The sequence below is a fragment of the Chiloscyllium punctatum genome, unplaced genomic scaffold, assembly GCF_047496795.1.
Source record: "Chiloscyllium punctatum isolate Juve2018m unplaced genomic scaffold, sChiPun1.3 scaffold_82, whole genome shotgun sequence".
Classification (NCBI taxonomy): domain Eukaryota; kingdom Metazoa; phylum Chordata; class Chondrichthyes; order Orectolobiformes; family Hemiscylliidae; genus Chiloscyllium; species Chiloscyllium punctatum.
The window spans coordinates 317936-344527 of NW_027309816.1; the positions used below are offsets into that span (position 1 = coordinate 317936).

At 44.8% G+C, this 26592-nt stretch overlaps 1 long non-coding RNA gene across 8 annotated transcripts in view; it reads left to right on the top strand.

Moving 5' to 3' along the window:
- The window catches only part of LOC140471418 (uncharacterized), a 32153-nt gene extending 6257 nt beyond the window's left edge, over positions 1–25896 (top strand). For 3 of the 8 annotated variants that reach the window (XR_011957020.1, XR_011957021.1, XR_011957024.1), the window contains 4 exons: positions 2140–2228; positions 4645–4752; positions 21030–21147; positions 25124–25896. This is a non-coding gene — a long non-coding RNA (uncharacterized lncRNA). Of the gene's footprint in view, positions 1–2139; positions 2229–4644; positions 4753–5018; positions 5199–7934; positions 7974–10382; positions 10528–20161; positions 20288–21029; positions 21148–25123 lie in introns of all 8 variants that reach the window. The other 5 variants (XR_011957023.1, XR_011957022.1, XR_011957027.1 and 2 more) reach the window with 5 other exon arrangements.
- Positions 25897–26592: the final 696 nt, after the last annotated feature.

Here is a 26592-nt window from a genome sequence, read left to right on the forward strand (position 1 = left end):
GCAGGTCTGGCAGTATCTGTGATGAGAAATCAGAGTTAACATTTCAGATCCGGTGTCCCTTCCTCAGAACTGATACTGAGAGAAAAAAATGTTGGTTTATATGCAGAGGGAAGGGTTTAGGGGAGGATGTAAGGATTAAAGGATAGGTGGGAATAGAGCGAGAAGAAGGGTTGGATAAAGGAGTGGATAACGATCTAGCTGGGGGAGGGCTACTAGCTGTTAGTGGAAACTGTTAGTGGCTAACCATAGGTAGTGTGTAATGACAGGCTGTGAGAACAAGGACTGGTGTGTGGGGTAGGGGGGCTAGGACATGGGGTTGCTAAACTACGGTTAGCCACTAACTGTCTCCGTCGTAAGCTGTTCTCCACAGACATCACTCCATGATTGGAGCTGCAGAGGACAGAGTTGCAGATGGGCGGCACGCTGGCATTGTGGTTAGCACTGCTGCCTCACAGCGCCAGATACCCGGGTTCTATTCCCACCTCAGGCAACTGTCTGTGTCGAGTTTGCACATTCTCCCAGTGTCTGCGTGGGTTTCCTCCAGGTGCTCCGGTTTCCTCCCACAGTCCAAAAATGTACAGGTTAGGTGAATTGGCCATGCTAAATTGCCCGTCGTGTTAGATGTAGGGGAATTGGTCTGGGTGGGTTGCTCTTTAGACGGTTTGTCTGATCTAAAAATCTCTTAAATATCCTTCCCAACCCCCTCTATACTCCTCAAAGATGTATCTTAAAGTTGTTCTCTTTAATCAACATTTCCAGCATTCGTGAAGCACTTTAGGAGATTTGTCAGTGTGAAAGGCTCCATACAATGCAGGTCGTTGTTGTTAATGTCTGACATTAGGAGAAACAGGAATGAACACTCTCTCTCTTATACCTGATAAACAGCAGCAAACGCAGGAAGCACTGAGCATGCTCCAGCCCACAAAGGGCCTCTGGTGATTGATCTCAGTGCAGGACCAATAAAAGGATGGGGACGGGGCTGAAAGACAAGGTAGTGCCGGTTGGTCTGAGTGAATGAGGGGCGTGGCTACACTCAACCACGTGATAAGCCTCTCGATTAGTGGTGCTGGAAGAGCACAGCAGTTCAGGCAGCATCCAAGGGGCAGCATCCAAGGAGCAGCAAAATCGACGTTTCGGGCAAAAGCCCTTCATCAGGAATAAAGTGATACCACGTGATAAGCTTCACTGGCAGCACTGTGATGTTGTGACCAAGCCATTGGAAATGTGTGAAGGTGCAGGGCATGGTTAAGGAAAGACATATTGATCAGGAAGAGAAGGAAATTTTAATGCAACGGGCTGAGACGTTTTACAGAACTTAGTGCACATCGGAAAACACAAATTTGAAAATCCCAGGCCTGTGTTTGTGGCAAACGGGAAAATGCTTCAAATGGTGAAAGGTGTGAGTGATCGCCGCCATCTTTATTGGGGGCAGTGATCCACGGGACATGTGTGTGGCTGCCAACTTTGAGAGGGGCAAGCTGTAGGGGGACGCATGCACAGCCTTCCTTGGCAGGGAGTGATAGGGCAGGATTTACACAGTGTCAGAGTCAGGATGTTTTCAATGTCAAAGAGTGTGATGCTAGAAAAGCACAGCAGGTCAGGCAGCAGCTGATTGGTGGGAAGGAAGATGGAAACGTAGGACAGGTTAAAAGGGCAGTGCCGAGTTGGAAGGCTGGATCTGGGATAAGGTGGGTGGAGTGGAAATGAGGAAACTGGTGAAATCCACATTGATCCCATGTGGTTGGAGGATCTGAACACAGATGATGAGGCGTTCTTCGTCCAGCCATCAGATGCCTGGGATTTGGCGGTGGAGGTGGCCCAGGACCTGCATATCTTTGGTGGAGCGGGAAGGGGAGTTAAAGTCTTTGGGCACAGGCTGTTTGGCTTGTTTAGTGTTTTACTGTTACTTTCACAGACCTTTTGTAAGTTAATTTTCCTCTGCTGCCCAACCCCTGACAATGTGCTGCTCTCTCAACGGACTAAATTTTCCACAGTATCTTTGCCAGTGAATAAATCTTTTTTTCAACAAAAGAGTGCATTTTCCTTCCATTTCTGACCATCAAATTCTGCAACATTCTCACTTCCTGTAATGCATTTAGCACTCCCTGAAATATCAACTATGTGTTTCTCTCTCCACAGACACCAGTGATTAATGCCAAAGCCCCATTGCCTGTGGAGAGGGTGATGTTTGACTTCCTTGTACAGCTGCAGTTGGTGTGGTGACTTGGGTAAGAGATGTTACAGATTATTCACTCAGTGACAGTGAAGAGTTGACAATGTGTGTGCAAATCAACAACGGTTTGTATTTTTATCATTTTTATAATTTCACAGAAATTGAGAATTTCTGACATAAGGCCACAGATGGGGATATTAGGTCAGGTGATCAAAAGTATTGCCAAATAAGCAGGTTTTCAGGAATACATTAAAGGAGGAAAGCAAGTCTGAGAGGGTCAGGGTGCGAATTCCAGACTTTGTTCCCTTGACCGTGTCGAAACAGCCAGACTGGTGAAGCAATACATAAATGCATCTTTGGGAGTCTGAAAGAAAATGAGTTGTCGAGGTCTCTCAGGTTGTGTGGTTCAGGGAGACAGGGATGTTCACAGCCAGGAATTACATCAAGGGAGAGAATTTTAAATTGTTGCTTGGAAGGAGCCTTTTGATGAATCAACAAGTTTTGGTGCAAGTGAGCACTCGGGCAGGAGGGTTTTCGATACTCTTGGGATTATATGTAAGTTGAATGTGGGAGGCTGGCCAGGACTGTGTTTGGATAACGTAGTCTGGAGATAACACAGGGATGGACGAGTATTTCAGTAAATGGGCTGAGACTAGGGTGGAGTTGGGTGATGTCACTGATGTAGAAATAGCAGTTTTGGAGTCGGCTGCTCCTCATCACTCCCCCTCCCCAATTCACAAATATTTTTCGTTGTTCTGTCTGTCTTTTCTGGTTATGTCCTTCTCTCCAATTCTGCTAAGAACTAATATTTGACCTCAAGGTTGTTGGAAAATCCTGCTCCATCTCCACTCTCCCTTTCCTTTCTGAATTCCTCATATGTGGTGTCCATCCAGGATCTATCTTTGTTCCTTCCTGTATCTCACCTACACACTGCCAGGAGGTGACATCGTATTGGTTTCCCATGTACACTGACGTTGCCCAGCTCTCTCTCCCTATCATCCCTCTCCATTGCTCCACTGTTACTCATTCATCAAACTGCTTACCACACGATTGGCTGCAATTTCCTCCACTGAAACACTGCAATGGTTAAACCCATTGCCTTCAGTTGCTATTACAAATTACTTTCCCTTACTGCTCAGCCCCTCCCTCTTACTGGGAAATGCCTGAGGCAGAACTTAACAATATTGCTCTCATGTTCTGACCCCAAGGTAACCTTCTGATCAGACATCTACACAATTGCAAACACCAGGAACTCCAATCTCTAAAATGTTGCTTTTCTCCACCTCACCCCAGCTCCATTGCTACTGAAACCCCTTACCCATGTCTGTGTTGCATTAAAGTTGACAAATCTAAAACAGAACCCTTGATTCTGCAACTGACCCAGAATCTGGTTCTAGGTTCCCTCATGATGGGACACATCCTCTCAGTATTTACCCTGACATACCCCTTAATAAGCCTATGTTTCAATAAGATCGCCTCTCATTCTCCCCCAAATCCAATGAGTCCAGTCCCAACTTCTTCAGCCTTTTCTTAAAAGATAGTCCCTGCAAACCAGGGATCATCCCAGTAAATCTTCTCTGAATGCTTCCGATGAAGTGATGTATTTCCTTAAATAAAGGGACCAAAATTTCTCTCATTACTCCATATGTGGTCTCACTCGCATATATAAAGTGGCTCTCAGGTATATACTCCAAACTCTTATACTGCAAATCCCCTGAAATCAGGAATAATATTCCATTCCCCTTCCTGATGACCTGTTGTAACTGTGTGCTAGCTTTCTGTGTTTCCTGCACAGTTACCCCCGGTCCCTTTTGTGTTGCAGCTTTCTACAGTTTCCACCATTTAAATAGTCCTCTGTTCTTTTATTACCTCCTCCAAAATGAACAACTTCACATTATCCCAAGTTATGCTCCATTTACCAACTTGTCCACTTCTCCGAATCCATCTCTGTAAACTGTTTATAATCCTTTTGGAATTTTACTGTTCTACATTTTCTAGGAGACTCCCCCCTCATTCTTCTAAATCTTTCCAGGGAGCACCAGGCAGTGGGAAGCATGCTGAGTTGCTGTCTTTTCAGAGAGACTCTTTGGAATGACTGGGAGGATCTTGCTGCCCTTTGGTCAGAATGGAGACAACTTGCCCATCGAGCTGCATGAGCCTTTCACCCCCCCCCCCATGTCTTATTGATGAGGCACAGCGGCAGAACGGAAGGAAAGAAAAGGAAGGAAATCCTGCTCTCCAAATCTCACTGACTCTTGGAACATTCTGTCCCATGTGTCAAAGATCTGCCCTGTTCAGTCACATGAAGTCCCAAGTTGGAAAATCATAGAAACCCACACAGATTTCCCCCTGAACTGACTACTGACCTCCACAAGGGGTAATATGTACAGTCATCCTGGACCAGGAGGAGGGGATGGTGTGAGTTTCTAACCTGAACTGACAGTGACAGATTTTATAAATTTGTATTACAGGATACTACAGGTGGATATTCAGATGGCAATCTCAGTAACTGTAATGCCAAACTCTGATTGAATTACTCCATTCATCAGGACCTCAGGACCTGGATATTTGCACTGTGTGTGAGTATTTTGTTCCAGCTCAATTCCATTTTCTGCATAAAAATTCTCCTTTGAATCAAACCGTCCCTCAATAGATCTCCCCAAAATCTTCAATATGTGTCCAGTAATCCTTTTATGATGAGTTGATGAGTGCAAGGTTTAACATCCTGTTGTATATGTTTTGTAAGCACTTGTCTCTCAGCTCCCCTCAATTTCCTTTGCTACAACGAGAACACCTCAGTTTCCCCAAACCCCTGATTCCTCAGTGTCTGTTTGCTCTCTATAAGGTACACATCAGGATCGTGTTGGAACATTCTCCACTTGCCTTCATCAGTGCAGCCCTCAACAGTATTAAAGAAAGCGAACATCCTCCAGGACAAAGCACTGTGCCTGAGTGGTGTCCCATCCACCACCTTCAGCATTCCCTCTCTCCACCTCCGATGCACAGTGGCATCACTGTGTAAAAGGTAAAGTCAGTATTGTCCTACCAGACAATAGGGCTGCTCTCTCATTAGGGAGAGATGTCTGGTGGTGGTTTAACCTGAAGGTTACCACAGCCCAGGCAAAGGGAGAGGTTGAGAACAAGAGTCCATCTATTGTAGATGGATATTCTTGATATGTATTAACAACACCCATGTCCCTGCAACTAAAATCCCCCATTCCTTGAACCATCCTGGTAACTCTCCTGTGCCCCCTCTCAGGGACCCTGCCATCCTTCCCAATGTGTGGGCAAACTCTGGTTTGCACAGACCCAGCTGCTCTGTGTTCCTGTGGGTGATGTCATCATCGAGCAACACTTGCACTAAACCTCACTGTCTGTGAGGGTGGGAGACACAAATCCCCAAAACATTTGAGATGTATTTAGTGTGCACTTGCTATGCCATGATAGATGACACTTTTCCACATGTACTGGAAAATAGAGGAGGATAATAGTATGGTGGTAGTTTTCAGTCGTAGTTTTCTTTCTCTCAGATTCGATGGACCACTAGAGCGTTTTTCTGTTCTGTAGACCGCTGAGATGTTTATTATAGGAATATGACAGGCTCCATTGGACATCAGGTCAGAAACGGTGATACTAGAATAGATGACACATGATTGGTCGATTTTCTTGGGAGGAAAGTGAGACGCAGAGATTTAAGAGGAAATTCAGAAGCTCAGCGCAGGAATTGTAAAGGGCAATCATCAAGTGAGAAATAAACATTGGGCATCCTGAAAGCTGGAAATAAAGAAAGGCACATATAGCAGAGCTTTGAGAGACTGGAGGGGATTAGACATGGGGAGGATAATGAAGCTGGAGGAGATGCAAGTTGGAAAGGATTGTGAGGATGGAGGATGTTACAGAGATAGAGATATTTGTGATAGAGGTTTTTGAATTTTGAGGCTGGAGTGGAATTATAGAGATGAGGAGGATTTGTAAGGCTGGATGAGGTGGCACTGATAGGGAGAGTTCCAAACATAGAGGAATTTACAGAGATAACGAGTCATAAAGTTACACAGCATCGACACAGACCCTGTGGTCCAACCAGTCCGTGTCGACCATAAATTCGAACTGAACTAATCGCACCTGCCTCCACTTGGTCCAAGTCCATCCTAGCATTCCCTGTTGATATACGGGTCCAAATGTTGTTTTCCTATTAGAATCCCATTCCCCTACCCTTTTGCTCTACATTTACCCCGACTAATTCACTCAACCCAATCATTCCTGAACACTATGGGCAATTGAGCACAGTCAGGTCACCTACCCTGTACATCTGTGGATTGTGGGAGGATATGGGAGTTCGTGGAGGAGCCCACGCTGTCATGGGGAAGAATATGCAAACTCCACATGGACAGTCACCCAATACAGGAATTGAGCCTGTGTCCCTGGTGTTGAGAGGTCGCAGTGCTAACCGTTGAGCCACTGTGCCACCCTGAAATTGTAATTGCATTCACATCTACCACGTCCTCTGCAAGTTTATTCCACATGTGAACCACTCTTGTGCAAAAACAAAAAATAACATCGGAACTTCTTTTTAAAGCCTTACTTTTTAATTTGAGAAAAGGATGTCCCCAATCTTGAATCGCGCCCCCTCCTGGAAAGGGCACCTGCTGTTCACATTACCAAAACTCTTCAGGATTTTATAAACCTCTAATAAGTTCACCCCTCACCCTCCTGTGCTCCAGTGAAAAAGGACCCAACCTATCCAGACTCTGCTTATAATTCAATCCCTCCGTTCCCATCACCATCCTGGTAAATCTCTTCTGAACCTGCTCCGATTTAATAATATCCTTCCTATAACAGCACAAGCAGAACTGGGCACAGTATTCCAGAAGAGGCCTCCCCAACATCCTGTACAACCTCAACATAATGTCCCAACGCCTATATTCAAAGATCTGAGCAATGAAGGCAAATGTGCTAAACCCCTTCTGAACCACCCTGTCTGCATGTGACACATAGTTCAAAGATCTGAACCCCTCGGTCTCTTTGTTCCATATCACTATCCGAGGCCCAACTTTTAATCAGTCTAAGTCCAGCCTTCGTTTGTTTTACCAAGATGTAATATTTTGCATTTATTCCAATCCAAAAATCACAAACATCCTTCGAGTATAGAGGCAAGAGGAGTATACTTAAGAGTAAAATCAGTAAGGCAAAACGGGGACAGGAGACCGCTATGGCGAATAGGGAAAGGGTTTTTACAAATACATTAAGAGCAAATGGGTCACTAGAGAGAGAATGGACCACCTCAAAGATCAGCAAGGCAGCCTATGTGTGAAGACACAGGAGATGGGGTTGTTGGGGGGGATACTAAACAAGTGTTTACTGTGGAGAAGGAGAGATTTGTGGGGGTTGTCAAGATTAGAGATCGTGAGGGTGGGTGATGAGATGGGAGGCAATTGGAGGATGTTACAGAGATGCTTGTGATACCAGAGATAGTGATGGTTCTGAGGCGAGAGAGGATTTCTAGAGATAAGGAAGAGTTTAGTCTGGATGAGGTGACAGTGATCTGGGGAGTTGTGAGCATGGAGGAATTCAGAGATAGCAAGAGTTTGAGTCCTAAAATGATACAGAACAGAGACAGACCCTGTGGTTAAACCAGTCCGTGTTGACCATAATTCCCAACTAATCTAATCGCACCTGCCTCCGCTTGGTCCACATTCATCCAAATATTTCCTATTTATGGACTTGTCTAAATGTCTTTTAAACATTGTAATTGTATTCACAGCTGCTTCTTTTTCTGGGAGTTCACTTCACACATGTAAAGGTAAAAATAAATCCCCAATTTATTTTTTAAACCTTTCTCCTCTATTTTCAAATTGTATGCACCCAGGTCTTGAATCCCCCCCTCCCCCCTATCTACACGCTTCATGGTTTTATAATCCTTTAAGGTCATCCCTCAACCTCCTACGCTGTAGTGAAAAAGCATCCCAGCCTATCCAGCTTCTCCTTGTGACACAATCCCTCCATTCATGGCAACATCCCAGTTAGTCTCTTCCGAATCCGCTCCAATTTAATAATATCCTTCCTATCACAGCACAACCAGAACTGGACTCAGTATTCTAGAAGAGGCCTCCCCAGCATCCTGTACAGCCTCAACCTAAATTCCCAACTCTGGTACTCAGAGGTCTGAGCAATGAAGATAAGTGTGCTAACCACCTTCTTAATCACCCTGTCTACATGTGACACAGACTAAGAAGACCTGTACCTCTCAGTCTCTTTGTTCCATATCACTACTCAAAGCCTTACTTTTAATTAGTGTAAGTCCTGCCCTCGTTTGTTTTATCAAGATGCAATATTTTGCATCAGTATTTACTGTGGAGAAGGACACGGGAGATGTAGAATGTGGGGAAATAAATGGTGACATCTTGAAAAATGTCCATACTACAGAGTACGGGATGTCTGGAAACGCATAAAGGTGGATCAATCCCCAGGCTTTGATCAGTTGTACCCTAAAATTCTGTGGGAAGCGAGGGAAGTGATTTCTGGGCCTCTTGCTGAGATTTTTGTATTATTGATAGTCACAGCTGAGGTGCCAGAAGACTGCGGGTTGGTTAATACGGCGCTACTATTTAACGAAGGCAATTTGGACAAGCCCAGGAACTACAGATGCTGTGCTAGACTAGGTGTTGGAGGGAGCCCTGAGCGACAGGATTTGCGTGTATTTGGAAAAGCACAGACTGATTAGGGATAGTCAGCATAACTTTCTGCATGGGAAATCATGTGTCACATACTCGATCTGGTTTTTAAGAAGTAACAAAGAGGATTGATGAGAGAAGAGTAGTAGATGCGATCTATATGGACTTCAGTAAGGTGTTCGACAAGGTTCCCCATGGGAGACTGGTTAGCAAGGTTAGATCTCACGGAAGTAGCCATTTGGATATAGAACTGGCTCAAAGGCAGAAGACAGAGGGTGGTGGTGATGGATGATTGTTTTTCAGACTGGAGGCCTGTGACTAGTGGAGTGCCACAAGGATCGTGCTGGGTCCACTACTTCTCATCATTTATATAAATGAATTAGATGTGAACACGGGAGGTATAGTTAGTAAGTTTGTAGATGGCACCAAACTTGGAGGTGTAGAGGACAGTGAAGAAGGTTACCTCAGATTTCAATGGGATTTTGATCAAATAGGCAAATGGGCTGAGGAGTGGCAGATGGAGTTCAATTCAGATAAGTGCGAGGTGCTGCATTTTGGAAAAGCAAAGCTTAGTAGGACTGATACACATCATGGTCAGGTCCTGGGGAGTGTTGCTGAACAAAGGGACCTTGTTGTGCAGGTTCATAGCTCCTTGAAAGTAGAGGTGCAGGTAGATAGGATAGTGAAGGTGTTTGGTATGATTTCGTTGATTAGTCAGAGTATTGAGTAAGAGAGTTGGGAGGTCATGTTGCGGCTGTTCAGGACATTGGTTTGGCCACTCTTGCAATATTGTGCGCAATTCTGTTCTCCACCTATCACAAAGATGTTGTGTAACTTGAAAGGTTCACAAAAGATTTATAAGGATGTTGCTAGGGTTGGAGAATTTGAGATATAGGGATAGGCTGTACAGGCTGGGGCTGTTTTCCCTGGAGCGTCAGAGGCTGAGGAGTGATCTCAAATGTTTATAAAATCATGAGCATGGATCAGATAGATAGACAAGGGATTTTCACTGGAGTGGGGGAGTCTAGAACTAGAGGGTATAGATTTAGCGTGAGGGAAAAGATATAAAAGGGACCTAAGGGGCAACTTTTTCATGCGACGGTGTTGTGTTTATGGAATGAGCTGCCAGAGGGAGTTGTGAAGGCTGGTACAATTGCAACATTTATTCGGCATCTGGATGAGTATATGAATAGGAAGGGTTTAGAGGGATATTGACCAAGTGCTGGCAAATGGGACGAGATTAGGTTCTGAAAACTGGTCGGTATGGACGAGTTTGACTGAAGGGTCTGTTTCCGTGCTGTATGTCTGTGACTCACAGCCGGGGATCAGCTCAGTGGGTTTCAGTCTCTTCAAAGGTAAATCTTACTCTGTTTTACTTTTTCAAATCTGCAACATTCAGTAGGGTGAGTGTTTACTAGTTTAAGTGCCTCTGTTATGATCTTTTGGTTGAATGTTTTAAATGTAAAATACAGGTACTAATGTATTCGAGAGTAGTCTTTTGTAAAGCTGTAAGACTCTGCCTTTTTCTGGGTCTACAGATTAAGGTGCAGAGATGGCCATTCGTACAGTGATGTGCACTTCCTGGAGGAGAGTAGGGGGAGTTTGAATGATCCTGAGGATAGCCTACAGGAAGTGATGCAAATCCTCTTGGATCACATGGATCAGATGGAGCGGTGCTTAATGGTAATGAAGAATTTACAAAAGTCAGGGTGTGTGATAGGTGGCAGTTTCAGGCCGAAAAACTGCCGATACAGTCAGGTAGATGGGTTACCTCTCGGAAAGGTAGGAGAGGGAGGTAGGTAGAGAAGGAGTCTCCTGTGGCTATCCCCATCTGAAACAAGTATACTATTATGGATAATGTAGGTGGTCATAGACTCTCAGGGGAATTTTGCACTGACAGCCAAGTTACTGCTACTGAGACTGGCTCGACTATAATGAGAGGTATATCAGATTCCAAACGCTCAAGGATGATAAGGGACTCTGTAGTTGGGCACAGACTGCCCTTTCTGTAGCAGACAGACATCAGAATGGGGTGGTACCTCCCTGGTGCCAGGATCAAGGATGTTTCGGACAGGTAGCAGAATATTCTCAAAGGGAAGAATGACCAGTGAGAGGTCATTGTACATTGGTACCAATGAAAAAGGAAGGGGAAAAGATAAAGTCCTGATGAGAGAATATAGCAAATTAGCCTGGAATATAAAAAAGTAGGTCCTCGACCATAATATCTGCATTACTTCTGGTGCTACATGCTAGTGAGAGTAGGAATAGTAGGATGGAGGAGATGAATGATTGGCTATGGAGCTGGTGTAGGGCAGAAGGATTCACATCTTTTGATCATTGTAATCTCCTCTGGAGTAGAGTTGACCTGCATAAGAAGGATGGATTGTACCTGAATTGGAAAGTGTCTAATATCCAGGCAGGGAGATTTGCTAGTGTTACTCAGGTGGCATTAAACCAGTGAGGGTAAACCCAAAGAGATAGTGAGAAAAGAGGTAAGTCTGAGGCTGGTACAGTTCAGAAGTCAGACAGTCAAGACAGGCAAGGGCAAGGCACAGAACCAGGTGGAAATGACAAGTTACACTGCATTTACTTCAATGCAAGAGGCCTGACAGGGAAAGCAGATAGGCTCAGGGTATGGTTTTGAACGTGGCACTGGGATATCATGGGTATTACAGAAACGTTACTCAGAGATGGGTTGGACTGGCAGCGTAATGTTCCCGGGTATCGATGCAAGAGGAAGGATAGAAAGGGGGACATGAGAGGGGGCGGAGTGGCCTTTTTGTTTAGAGGTAGCATTACAGTTGTGCTGAGGGAGGATATTCCTGGGAGTACGTCCAGTGAAGTTATTTTGGTGGAACTGGGAAATAAGAAAGGGATCATCACCTTGTTGTTACTATCTGCGTGGGTTTCGTCTATTTGCTCTGGTTTCCTCCCATTATCTAAAGATATGCAGGTTGTGTGGATATTCCAGGCTGAATTGCCCATATTGTTCAGGGATGTGCACGCTAGGTGGATTAGCCATGGGGAATGCAGTGGTAAGGTAGGAGTCTCTGAGGGTCCGTGTGGTTGTGATGAGCTGAATGGCCTACTTCCACGCTGTCAGGGTTCTTTGATAATTCTACTAGTTTTAAAATAGTTACAGAAAATAATAGACCAGATCTAAATGGTGTTCTAAATTGGACAAAGGCGAATTTTGACAGTACAAGACAGTACAAGGTATTCCTTTGCTATTCCCAGGCTGGAAAGTGGGAACATAAGAACATAAGAAAGAGGAGCAGGAGTAGGCTACATGGCCCCTCAAGCCTGCTCTTCCATTTAATAAGATCAGGGCTGATCTTTTCATGGCCTCTGCTCCACTTTCCTGTTCTCTCACCATAACCCTTAATTCCTTTCCTGTTCACAAATCTACCTTTTGACCTAACGATAGTCAAGTCGATAACCTAAACTGCTGCACTCAGCAGCAAATTCCACAGATTCACAGATTTAGCTGAAGAAGTCCATCCTGAACTCAGTCCTAAATCTGATACCCCCTTATTTTGATGCTCTGCTCCCTAGTTTAAGCGACCCCTAGCGGAAATCACCTCCCTGCTTCTATCTTATCTACTCCGTTCATAATTTTATTTTTTTTCCCATCCAACCTCCCATATTTCGAAATTCCAATGAGCATACTACCAGTTTCCTCAATCTCTCTGCATACGCCAACCCTCTGAAATCCTGACTGAAACTAGTGACCCTCCTCTACACTCCCTCCTGTGTCAGTACATCTTTGCGAATGTAAGGGGACCAAACCTGTACACAGTACTCCAGGTGTAGCCTCCCCAGCACCCTGTACAGCTGCAGCATAACCATCCCTCTAGCAATGAAGGACAATATTCCCTTCACTGTCTTAATTACCTGCTGTACCTGAAAACCAACTTGCTGTGATTCGTGCATAAGGACACCCAGCTCCCTCTGCACAGCAGCATGCTGCAAGTTTTCACCATTTCATCATCAGTTTGCTGTTAGTCTGACCAAAATGGATGACTTCACGTTTCCCAATCTTGTCCTTCATCTGCCAGATCCTTACCCACTCACATAGCCTATCTGTATCCCTGTGCAGACTTACAGTGGCCTCGGCACACATTGCTCTACCACTCATCTTAGTGAAGTCTACCTTTCATGAATCGATGCTGTGTCTGCTCAATGAGATAATTTCTATCCACATAGCTCACTATTTCTTCCTTAAGAGATCGGGCATTTTCCCCACCAAAGAAGTTATGCTAACAGGTCCATTTTAAAATATTCGCATCACATTTGTAGCTTGCCAATCTGTCAGATCTGTCCCAGAGTCCAGCAAATTTTAGTGAATTATCACGAGTGCATTTGCTATTTACCCACTGCCATCTGTTAACGTCCCCTGGGATGCACTCCATCACGGCCAGGAGACCCATCTACCTTTCGGCTGTTATCTTTCCCAACACCACCTCTTTACTGAGAATGATTGCTTCTTTGTCCTCATCTGCCATTGCGTCCATAGGCCTGCAACAACGAGAGTACACAGACAGTATGTTCCTGTTAAGGCCTTAATAGGTAGTGTAGGGAATGCTGCCTGTCGAGAGAAATTGAGAGTCTCGTCAAGAAAATGAAGGAGCGATACGGCAGGTGCAGACAGCTGGGTTTGTGTAAATTCCTGGAGGAGTATAGGGGCAGTCAGAGTCTCCTCGAGGGAAACCAGGAGAGCAAAAACGGGACATGAGAGAGCTTTGGGAAATAGGTTCCCAGAGAATCCAGAGATTCCAGAAATACACTAAGGATAAACGAGTAACCAGGCAGAGAATAGGGACCCTCAAAGATCAAGAAAAAGGTCCTATTTGTCCGAGATAAGTATATACCTGTCAGGCAGGGCGGAAGCTGTAGAGTGCAGGAGCTGTGGTTTACAAAGGAAATGGAATCTCTCTTCAAAAGGAAGAAGGCGGCTTATGTTAGGATGAGATGTGAAGCGTCTGTTAGGGCGCTTGAGGGTTACAAAATAGCCAGCAAAGTCCTAAAGAAAGAGCTCAGAAGTGCCAGGAGGACACATGAGAAATTGTTGGCGGATAGAAACAGGGTAAACCCTAAGGCTTTCTATAGGTATTTAAAGAATGACGAATAAGATTAGGGCCAATCAAGGATAGTAGTGGGGAGTTGTGTGTAGAGTCAGAGGAGATAGGGGAAGCACTAAATGAATATTTTTCAACAGTATTCCCTTTAGAAAATGACAATGTTGTTGAGATTACTGAGATACAGGCTACTAGACTAGGTGGGATTAAGGCTCATGAGGAAGAGGTATTAGAAATCTTGCAGAGTGTGAAAATAGATAAAACCCATTTGGCCCAGTGAACTTATCCCAGGATCCTCTGGGAAGCCAAGGTAGAGATTGCCGAGCCTTGGCATTGATCTTTAAATCATCATTGTCTACAGGAATAGTGCCAGAAGACTGGAGGATAGCACATGTGGTTCCCCTGTTCAAGAAGGGGAGTAGAGACAACCCTGGTAATTATAGACTAGTGAGCCTTACATCAGTTGTTGGTAAAGTGCTGGAAAAGGTTATAAGAGATATGATCCAGAAAAGAATAATTTGATTAGGGATAGTCAGCACGGTTTTGTGAAGGGTAGGTCGTGCCTCACAAACCTTATTGAGTTCTTTGAGAAGGTGACCAAACAGATAGATGAGAGTAAACCGGTTGATGTGGTGTATATGGATTTCAGCAACGCGTTCGATAAGGTTCCCCACAGTAGACTATTGTACAAAATGCGGAAGGATGGGATTGTGGGAGATAAAGCAGTTTGGATCAGTAATTGGCTCGCTGAAAGCAGACAGTGGTGATTGATGGGAAACGTTCATCCTGGAGTCCAGTTGCCAGTAGTGTACCGCAAGGGTCGGCGTTGGGTCCACTGTTGTTCGTCATTTTCATAAACTACCTGGATGAGGGCGTAGAAGGATGGATTAGTAAATTTGCAGACAACACGAAGGTTGGTGGAGTTGTGGATAGTGACGAAGGATGTTGTACGTTACAGAGAGACTTAGATAAGCTGCAGAACTGGGCTGAGAGGTGGCAAATGGAGTTTAATGCGGACAAGTGTGAGGTGATTCACTTTGGTCAGAGTAACTGGAATGCAAAGTACTGGGCTAATGGTATGATTCTTGGTAGTGTAGATGAGCAGAGAGATCTCAGTGTCCAGGTACACATTTCCTTGAAAGTTGCCACCAGGTTGACGGGGTTGTTTAGAAGGCATACAGGGTTTTAGCTTTTATTAACAGGGGGATCGAAATCCGGAACCATGATGTTATGCTACAGCTGTACAAAACTCTAGTGAGGCTGCACTTAGAGTATTGTGTACAGTTCTGTTCCCCACATTATAAGGAGGATGTGGAAGCTTTGAAAGGGTGCAGAGGAGATTTACTAGGATGTTGCCTGGTATGGTGGGAAGGTCTTACAAGGAAAGGCTGAGGGACTTGAGGCTGTTTTCGTTAGAGAAGAAGGTTGATACGTTACTTAATAGAGACATACAAGATAATCAGATGGTTAGATAGGGTGGACAGGGAGAGCCTTTTTCCAAGAATGGTGACGGCGAGCACGAGGAGATATAGCTTTAAATTGAGGGGTGATAGATATAGGACAGATGTCAGAGGTAATTTCTTTACTCAGAGAGTAGTCCGTGTATGGAATGCTTTGCCTGCAACGGTAGTAGATTCACCAACTTTAAGTACATTTAAGTCGTTATTGGACAAGCAAATGGACGTACATGGAATAGTGTTGGTTAAATGGGCTTCAGATTGGTATGACAGGTCGGCGCGACATTGAGGGCCGAAGAGCCTGTACTGTGTTTTAATGTTCTATGTTCTATGAGCAATATGCTGTAAGGATCGTTTCTGGGTCCACTGCTTTTCTTCATTTATGTAAATGTTTTCTATGTGAATATAGGAGGCATGGTCAGTGACTTTACATAGATACCAAAATTGGAGGTGCAGTGGACAGGGAAGAAGGTTACCTCAGATTACAATGGGACTTCAAACAAATGGGCTAAGGAGTGGCAGATGGAGTTTAATTCAGAAAAATGTGAGGTGCTCCATTTTGGAAAATCAAATCAGGGCAGGACTAATACACTTAATGGAAAGGTCCTGAGGAGCGTTGCTGAACAAAGATCTTGGAGTGCAGGTTCATAGTTCCTGAAAGTGGAGTCATAGATAGGCAGGGTAGTGAAGAAGGCGTTTAGTATCCTTGCCTTTACTGGTTAGTGGATTGAGTACACGAGTTGTGACGGCATTTTGTGGCTGTTCAGCACATTGATTCAGCCACTTCTGAAATTTTGCTTTCAGTCCTGGTTTCCCCGCTATCGGAATGATATTGTGAAACTTGAAAGGGTTCAGAAAAGATGTGCAAAGATGTTACTAGGGTTGAGGGTTTCAGCTATATAGGGATGGGCTGAATAGGCTGGGGCTGTTTTCCCTGGAGCATCGGATGCTGACAGATGACCTCAGTGGTTGATACAATTGTGAGGGACATGGATAGGGTGATCAACCAGGATCTTATTCACAGGTTAGGTGTGTCCAAATCTATGGGGCACAGGCTTAAGGAGTGAGGAAAACAATTTATAAGGGATCTGAGGGGCATTGTTTTCAAGCTGAACGTGCTATGTGTATGGAATGAGCTGCCAGAGAAAGTGTGGTGGCTGGAACAATTGCAACATTTAAAAGGCAACATTTAAAAGATTGGGTAAGTGATTAGGAAAGGTTTAGAAGGTTATGGGCCAAGTGTTGTCAAATGGGACGAGATTAATTTAGAATATCTGATCGGCATGGACAAGTTGGACCAAACGGTTGGTTTCTGTGCTGTACATCTCGATAACACTGAAACATTAAAATAAGATACGTTTCTCTATGTGGAGAGTTAGCAGAAGGTCGGATAATTCTCCTTGGAACTCAGAAAGTTAAGCAGTGATTTCAACTAGGAGCAGATTTCTTACAGGCAAATGGGAGGTGAGTTGGGACAGACTGGCACCATCTCCAGAGAGAGAGAGTACAGCCCCAATGGGCTGAATAGCCCCCAGTCCCTCTACTCTGTGATACTGCCCCCTTTCACTGAATGTTGAAGCTCATGCCAGTGCAGAGCCATAGAGATATACAGCATGAAAACAGCCCTTTTGGTCAAACTAGTCCATGCTGACCAGATATCCGAACTTAATCTCGTCCCATTTGCTAACACTTGGCACACATCCCACTCCACCCTTCCAATACATACACCCATCCAGATGCCAAATGGTCTAGTTTTACCAACTTCCACCACTTCCCCTGACAGAAGATTCCATACACACACCACCTGCTGTGAAAAAAGTTGACCCTCTGATCCCTTTTATATATTTCCCCTCGCACATTGAACCTATGCCCGCTAGTTCTGGACACCCCCACCCCAGGGCAAGGACCTTGTCTATTTATCCTATCCATGCCCCTCATGATTTGATAAACCTCTATAAGGTCACCCTTCAGCCTCCAATACTCCTGGGAGGAGCGCACAACTCGTGTCACAATGGGGCCGGTGAGATTGATGGCAGCTTCAGACCAATAGGAGAGTTGATGTGATCCTCCAGACAATGGGAGTGAATGAGGGGTGGGTCCAGTGGGCCAACATGTGACCATAAACTGTGCAGGTGCACTGTCACTATGGTGCGGGTGTACTCCGTGAGTGTGAAGGGAATGAGAGAGACAGCAGAGATTGGGAGAGAAATTGAGTTTGTATGGACTGGGAGTGTTGATAAACACACGGTTTTAGGTGGCTAGACCTGAATTAGAAATTCCTGGTAAATTAGAACCAAAAGAGCTGCGGATGCTGTAAATCTCACAATAACCAAAAGGTACTGGAAAAGCTCAGCAGGTCTGGCAGCATGTGAGAAGAGAAATCAGAATTAACATTTTGGATTCGCTGAGCCTTCCTCAGAGCCGAGGTCACTGAAAAGAAATGTCGCTTTTTATGCAGAAGGTAGGGGTTAAGGAGTACATGATAGGTGGGGATAGAGTCCAAAGAAAGAGATGGGAGCAGTTGGACAACGGAGTGGATAACGAACTGGCTGGGGGAGGGTGAATAGCTGTTTATGAGGACTGTTAGTGGCGAACCATAGGTAGTGTGTAATGGCATGCTCTATGATAACAAGGACTGGTGTGTGGGTTAAGAGGCTAGGGCGCTAGGACATTGGAGAGTTCAGGGCCTAAAATTATTGAATTTGATAGAGGTGTTCAGGATGTCCAAGTAGAAAATGAGGTGTTGTTCTTCCAGCTTGTGTTAAAGTGTGGCGCTGGAAAAGCACAGCAGGTCAGGTAGCTGACCTTCAGCACTTGATCACCCTGAAGCTCTACTTTCCAGGGACTGTACACTTGTTCTGAGCCCTTCAGAGGGATTGAAGGGGATAGGGAGAGAACAGGAACAGGGTTGTGTTGTAATCTACAAAATAACGGTCACCCTCCCCCTCTCGGTGTCTCCCCTCTGTCTCCCATCCCCCATCATGCCTCCTCCCCACCGCAGGGAAAAGATCTTGTGTATTTTCCCTATCCATGCCCCTACTGATTTGATAAACCTCTATAAGGTCACCCATCAGCATCTGACGCTCCAGGGAAAACAGTGTATTCATCCGCTCCCTTTGGTTCAAATCCTCCAACCCTAGCAACATGCTTGTAATACTTTGCTGACCCCTTTCAAGTTTCACAATATTGTTTTGATAGGAAAGAGATCAGAATTGCATGCAATATTCCAAGCATGACCTAACCAAGGCCCTGTACAGCCGCAATATGACTTCCCACCTCCTATACTCAGTGCTCTGACCAATAAAGGAAAATATACTAAACACCTTCTTAACTATCCTATCTACCTGTGATTCTGCATTTCAAGGAGCTATGAACCTATACTCCAAAGTCTCTTTCTCAGCAGCAATCCCGAGGACCTTATCATTAAGTGTATTCACCCTGCTAATATTTGCTTTTCCAAAATGCAGCACCTCACATTTATCTAAATTAAACTCCATCTGCCAGTCCTCAGCACATTCAACCATCTGATCAAGATCCCATTATAATCTGAGGTAATCCTGTTCACTGTCCACTACACCTCCAATTTTGGGGTCATCTTACGAACATTACTTCCTATATTCACATCCAAATCATTTATATAAATTATGAACATTTCAGGATCTAGCACCGATACATTGTGACATCCCACTGGTCACAGGTCTCCAATCTGAAAAGCAACCTTCCACCACCACCCTCTGTCTTCTCCCTTTGAACAAGTTTTGTATCCAAATGGCTAGTTGTCTCTGTATTCCATGAGATCTAACCTTGCTAACCAGTCTCCCATGGGGAACCTTGTTGAATGCCTTACTGAAGTCCATGTAGATTATTTCTACCACTTTGCCGTCATCAATCCTCTTTGTTGTTACTTCAAAAAAATTGAATCAAGTTCATGAGACGTGATTTCTCACACACAAAGCCGTTATTAATATCCCGGACTTAACTCTGTACATTGGGGTCTGCGTCACCCAGTTATGGGTGTTAATATTCTGGATAAATTTCACATACACCAGCTTTGTGTTGGTGACTGTGTACTGAGTCTTGTTAATAACACCAACACAGATGAGTTCCTTTTGAAAGGCAGTCCCTATATCCCTAACCCCCTTCCAGTTGCTCTGTCTCCTCCATTCCCACCGTAGACAGTAAGTGGGAGGAGCTCATGGAGTTTCCATGTGAGTGAGATTGAGAAAATCTTCCCTTCTTTCCACTAGCCCACCAAGAAATGGCGGTAGTGTCCTTACCTCTGGACCAAGAGAATCGGGTTCAGAGTTTGGTAACAGCGGCTTTGAAGAGGCTGATTGGAAATCATGCCCAAGCCACCAGGCCATACTGTCTCCCAGCTGTCCCTGCCTGAGTCTCCAAACAGAACCATCCTGTCGTTTCTCTCCTGTCAGGCTCTCCCATTGCTCAGTTTGTCCAGTATTCCCTCCTGCTGCTGCACTGCTCCTGTCCCTCACTGACCTGTCCATCCCCCAGTGTCCTCCACATTCATTCGTTGTTTACAATCCCATTGTTCCAGTCCTGCAGCCCCTCCCCCTCCACTCTATTGGGCACAGCTGCTGTCAATCACCCAGGCACCTGTGTGATCTGGAGCATGCTCTGTAGGAGGGGAGACCTGTGCACGGGCGCAGTGCTGGCCAATTGTTGGCGTATGTGCAGTATGGGTTAGTGCCAGCGAGGGAGGCTTTGGATGTGTGGGATTAATCTGTCATTGGCTGCTCCCTCCCTTCCTCCCTCTGAGAACAGGACCCAGGGGACTGGTCCCTGCCCTGGTATCGTGACAAGTGGTCGGCGTATCGGTGGGGGGAGCATTTTGCAGAAAGTTATCAGAACTCAGGTGAAGATTCAGGAATGTTATGGAAAGGAACAAAGGTAGGCCTGCAATTAAAGTTCTAATTTGGTTCATTTTAGTTCAACCAGATGTGATTTGTCCAGTGTGTGCAGGATGGTTCTTATCAGAGGGTTGGTGTGGAGGAAATAAATAAGAGGTTCCAGATTGGAAAAAAAAAAATCAATGTTGGTCTGACTAGGAAACCTTGGGAGGTGGGGGGAGGATTCACCAACACCCAGGAGACTCCGAGTCAGATTCATTGATTTGATTAGATTAGACTTCCTGCAGTGTGGAAACATGCCCTTCGGCCCAGCCAGTCCACACCGACCCTCGGAAGTGTAGCCCACCCAGACCCATTTCCCTCTGACTAATGCACATAACACTATGGGCAATTTAGCCTAGCCGATTCACCTGACCAATGCATCTTTGGATTGTGGGAGAAAACCGGCGCACCCGGAGAAAACCCACGCAGACACGGAGAGAACATGCAAATTCCACACGGACGCTGTGGGGCAGCAGTGCCATCGTGCCACACCTTTGTTTTGGTCCTTAGTCTGCAGGCAGGAGCTAAGAAGCTGAATTCAACGAGAGGAGAGAGCATTAGAACTGGGTGTGGAGGAAAGGGGTGAGGAGATTGGTTTGGATTTCAGTTCACAGAAGGGAGAAATTGTGAGACTGAGAATTAAAGCTTTGGGGGAACAAAGAAACTACAATTTAATGCTATAATTGTCTTATGAATTTCCATCCTGTGTTAATGGTGGTGACTTGTTTTCTCTGTTGTAGGGTACTGAAAGGGCAGATTTGTGAATGAGAAATTCAGATTGAACTTCATGTTCAGTTTTGACAGTTACTTAATCCGTGCCGATCTGAATATCATTGGCCTTTTCATGTGGAAAGAAAGGTGTGTATTCTGTCCGTGGGCGAATATTTCAAGTGTCAATGTGACTGGAAAAATTACTGAGACACAGCCAAGTCCATGTCAGCGTGGTGAATGTGGAGAGAGCTTTCATTTGTTTTTAAAAGTCTGAAAATACATGTCACATTTCCCAGGAATAATGAAGTTACAGATTTGTTTTGTATGAGGACAAGTTTTTAATTAACCATGCAACCAGAAAGACAGAAGGATACCTGCACCATGGAAAATACAATGAAAACGGGATTGTTGTAATGGGGTTAATTTTCGATCATGGCTTGTAATCCGTTGGCGATGTCACGTCTGTTCCAGCGCCGTGGGGAGACACTGGAAATGTGATGAATGCAGTGAAGATTTCGGTTATTCAACTGGATAAGGTGCAGAAGAAATGGGCTCAGGGGTCTGAGTTAGAGGGAGAGGTTGGACAAGCGAGGATTCTTTTTTGTTTAGAGCAGAGGAAACAGAGGGGAGATCTATTTCTGGCAGTGTATAATATTGTGACAGGCTTGGGTAAGGTGAATGCACTCAGTCTTTTTCCCAGGAAATCAAGGAGTAGAGGGCATCAGTTTAAGGTGAGAGGAGAAATTATGAAAGGGAACCTGAGGGGCAACTGTTTTACATAGAAGGTGGTATGTATATGGACTGAGCTGCCAGTGGAAGTGGTTGAGGTGGGTACATTAACAACATGTAAAAGACATTTGGACAAATACATGGATGGCAAAGGGTCAGATGCAGATGGGCCAAGTGCAGGGAAATGGGTTCGCGTGGATGGACATATTGGCCGGCATGGGCCAGATTGGGCCAAAGGGCCTGTCTCTGCTGTAGGACTCTGACACCAAATATATTTTCTATTTCTCCCGCCACCTCTGGTAGTACCCTGGGATGTATTCCATCCTGGCAAAGAGACATGTCTACCTTTAGCTCCATTAGCTTGCCCAGCTCTAACACTTTCGTGATAATGGTTGTTCCTTGGTCCTCACCTTCCTCAGTCTCCTTATCAATTACTGGCATGTTCTTCGTATCCTCCATTGTGAAGACTGACTGCTGTGTACTCATATTCCTGAACCCTGCTGGATAGGAATAACTGGGCACAGAACTCTGAGAGGTCTTCTTTGAGTCTTTATTGATGAGACATGGCAGTTACCTGGATAGTGTACATGCAGAACACCTCCAGGCAGCATCAGGTAACTCCCCGCCTGTCCGATGTGCCGCTCCCATTCTTATACCTTTGTGGTTTGTGTTTTGAATGGACGCTGTCTCTCAATATTATCTCCATGGCAATGGCAGTTAAAAAAGTCGAGTTAAGCTCAGCACTTTGTGGTTAAACCACATACCCCTCCCTCACGGCCCTGTGGCTCAGTCAGGTATCTGACAGGCACTTCAGTTTCCGTGGGGCTGTCTATCAGGATTCTGATGTGGAAGAACTGGTGTTGGAGTGGGGTGGGCAAAGTTAAAAGCCACACATCACCAAGTTATAGTCCAACAGGTTTATTTGGAAGTACAAGCTTTTGGAGTGTGCTGAGATTTTGCACTTGATCAGGATTATCTCTATGGTAACAGTTAAGTGCTTCAACAATTACAGAGGCCATATGTTCCCCAAATAATAGGTTCCCCTCTAGCAGTGTAAACTGCTATTCCAGCCCTGGGGATAGCTACTCATCACTTTTCTCCCCCAATCCCATCCAGCTTTCTGTTGATCTTTAAAGTTTTTCTAATCTCCTAGTTTCTTCTTGGTCTTTGCCAATTTGAATGCTTTCTATTTCAGTTTGATAGACTCCCTTATTTCCTTATCCACCCACGGCAGATTATTCCATTTCCTACAGTCCTCCCTTTTCACTGATATATAATTTTGCTGAGCAGTTTGAAAGATTATTTGATATTCCCGCACTGTCCGTCAACTGTCCCACCCTAAAGTCTTTGCTTCCAGTCTACATTAGCCAACTCCTGCCTCATCCTATTGTAGTCTCCTTTGTTTAAACACAGGATCTTGGGATTGGATTTAATCTTCCCGCTTTCCAACTGTATTCTAAATTCAACCAGATTTATCACAAGTCTTTTATCAGATTACGAGGTGAGGCCATGTTACCTGGATGTTTTGGTTTTCATTGTCAGAGACCTTGGCTTTGTAATAAAGTACAGGATAGATGTTCAAAACAGAGTATTCTGGACGGTGTGAATGTACTGAACAGTCTAAAACCATAAATCACTGTCTCCCCTCAGTTTACATGATCTGGAGATGCCGGTGTTGGACTGGGGTGTACAAAGTTAAAAATCTCACAACACCAGGTTATAGTCCCTCAGGTTTAATTGGAAGCACACTGGATTTCGGAGCGTTGCTCCTTCATCATGATCCAATTAAATAAGTTGGACTATAACCGGTCTAACTCACCTCAGTTTAAAATTGAAAAATCATTTTCTCCCACATGCTTCCTTACTTTCGAAGTTTGAAACGCTAATCCACCTGACTATCCTGCTTTTTCCAAAAATCTCCTTTGGTGAAGGTGGTGAGTTTTGGATTCAGCTTTTCCGTTATTACCGCAAGAAGATAAGCACTGGGCACAGGAGAGGCAATGCAGCTCCACCATTTAATACCATGCTGATTGAGCTCACCTCGGTCTCAGCTGGATTTTCCTGCCTGCTCTCTCTTACCCTTCAATTCATTGCAAATTCAACATCTGTATTTCTTCAGTAAATTTGCTCATTGTCCTAGCATCTACCGCATTTTGAATAGGGAATTCCACAGATACACAGCACATTGAGATAGGTACATTCTTCTATATGAGAATGGAATAGGAGCCCTACCGTGCAGAAATAGGGTAATCGTCCATGGAGTCCACACCAACCCTATCATGAGCATCCCATTCACACTCACCCATTCCCTGTATTTCCCATGGTTAATGGCTTAACCTGCACAGGTATGGGCACTGGGAATTTCGCATAGCCAATCCACTTTACCTGCACATCTTTGGACTGTGGAATGAAACTCGAGCACCCAGAGGAAACCCGCAGTGACGCAGGGAGCACGTGTAAACTCCACACAGTTGCCTAAGGCTGTAACCAAATCCAGGTCTCTGACGCTGTGAGTCAGCAATGCTAACCATTGAGTCACCTCTGCTTAAAATCTCCTGCTCCTATTATCCTCGCCACACCCCAGTTGGCTGAATCTATATTCCTTACATCAGAAAATCAGGTTGTGGAAGCAGATGTTTCAATAAAACCCAGTGACAATCCAAATGTTATGTGTGTCTGAATGGGGATCAGATACACAACACCCTCCAGTCTACACTTTTCGTTGACTTTCCAGAGACAGTGCTCCAATGGCGTCATGGGGACTACAACTCCCACAATCCCTGAGGCAGGGACCACACATGTGTGGGGAAACACGGCACTGTACATGTACAAAATGTGTGCGGGTTTTGGAGCATGTGCTTTGGGTAAATATGCTTTGCGGAAAGTTTTTCACACTGTGATTGGCTGGAGGAGGAACGTATTTACTCATAGTATTGATCTGTTGGGGGAGGGGGTCAAAGTATCACTACATCCATGTAGGACCACTCTCCATCCCCAATTCATTGTAATGGTCGGAATCAACTAATGGGGAACGAAGAAGGATCTGATCCATTCTCCCAGATTGAAGGTTCCTCTTCTGTCCAGGATCTGCCACCTCCCTTTCTTTCCTTTTGTTTCATTCTGCTGTTACATTATTCACTTGCAGCAACTGAAGGGAAAGGAAGTGAACCCAGAAAGGGTGCAGAGTCTAACCAGGGACGGGAAGTGGTGGCATGGATCTGTTTATCAGTTACTCCATGGGAATGGGGAGGGTGTACATTAGGGGGTAGCAGAGTCAGAATGGTGGGAGAGAGTAAGTGGGCTGGAGGGTTACAGCTTTGAGGGAAGAAAGGGAAAAAGAGTAAGTAGAATTGTCTGCTCTGAATTTCTAACATGTACATATTCCTTTATACAGGGTGCTAGATGGTGAAGATTTGCAGACTGAAATCTCAAAGTCATGTGCAGATCATGATTAAGTTAACCAGCATTTGAAGAAGCAAAGACAGAGAATCACTCAGCCAAAATCCTGCAACACTCTCATCGCAGCATTTTCGATCTCTCTGCACCAAATGGACTGTGAATTGTACAAGACAGCAGCTCCCTACCATCTTCTCAAGGGTAACTAGAGATGGGGAATAAATGCTGGCTGAGCCAGTGATGCCCATATCCTGGAAATGGTTTCTATCTCTAGTTGCTGAACCCCAGTTGATGTTCCTGCAGGATGATGAGGGACGCTGAGTGCATCCTCCAGGAGGTAGCACCATCACATTACCCCTGCCTACAACCACACAGTAACACAGCAACATCACTGGAACAAAAGGCAGTTGAAGCTAAAGGAGGACTTAGATATAGTTCTTCAAGGTAAAGTCATGAAAAGGGATTGGAACACAGCAGGAGACTGAGCTGGATGGTCAGCTGTTTCCCATTGAATGGTGGAGCAGGATTGAAAGGCTGAATGGTCTCCTCCTGCTGCTATCCCCCAGGTCTGTATATAGTCATGGAGCCTGGGCAGGAAGGAGTTCGCAGGGATTCTCCAGGAGATTGCACTTCCACAACAGTTTTCAGTGAGGGATGGTTTGATGGATTTTATTTAACATTTATCTTTAACAAAAGGTTTGTAAATTTTGGTTTTAAAATGTTGTAAAAGTTATTTTGCACAGCAAATAAAATTAAAGAAAATAACGTAAACTGTCTGAATATAACAGTTTTAAAACTTTCAACCCTTGTAAAACAAAATCCTGTCTATTCCTGGACACAATCACTTTCCAGCTACTCAAACTCCAGGGAAATATTCCCTCCCTGTCTGAACCTTTGGTTTGATTTAACTGCTTTTCAGTTCTCGTTCTGTTAGCTGTGAAGCATTCTTTTTCCCCATTTCTCCGACCCAGAAATGTGAGCACAGCAATCTACCCACCATCAAAATCATCAGTACGCCATTTTGCTTTTGGTTAACATATAATCACCAGCAGTGCAAATGTGAGGACTGCAGATGCTGGAAACAAGAGCCTAGATTAGAGGGATGCTGGAAAAGGCCTTTTGCTGAAATGTTGATTTTCCGGCTCCTCAGATCCTGCCTGACCTGCTGTGCTTTTCCAACACCACTCTAATCTAGACATATAATCACCAGCAGTCAACCATTTGTGTAACCAATTGAATATTTCCAAACAAAGCCCATTTCGGGCCAAGCAAACCATTACAAGTGTCAGAATGAGAAGGGACTAAATCAAAGTAGAGTTGTGGGGAGGGGGCAGCGATGGAGATAAAGCACTATATCCCCTGCGGTGCCCACTTCTATCTAAAGGCATCGAGAGCATTGATCCACACCACATGCTCCTTTTCCAAGGACACCCTGCTGTGTAGCATTTATCCTCAATCATAGAATAA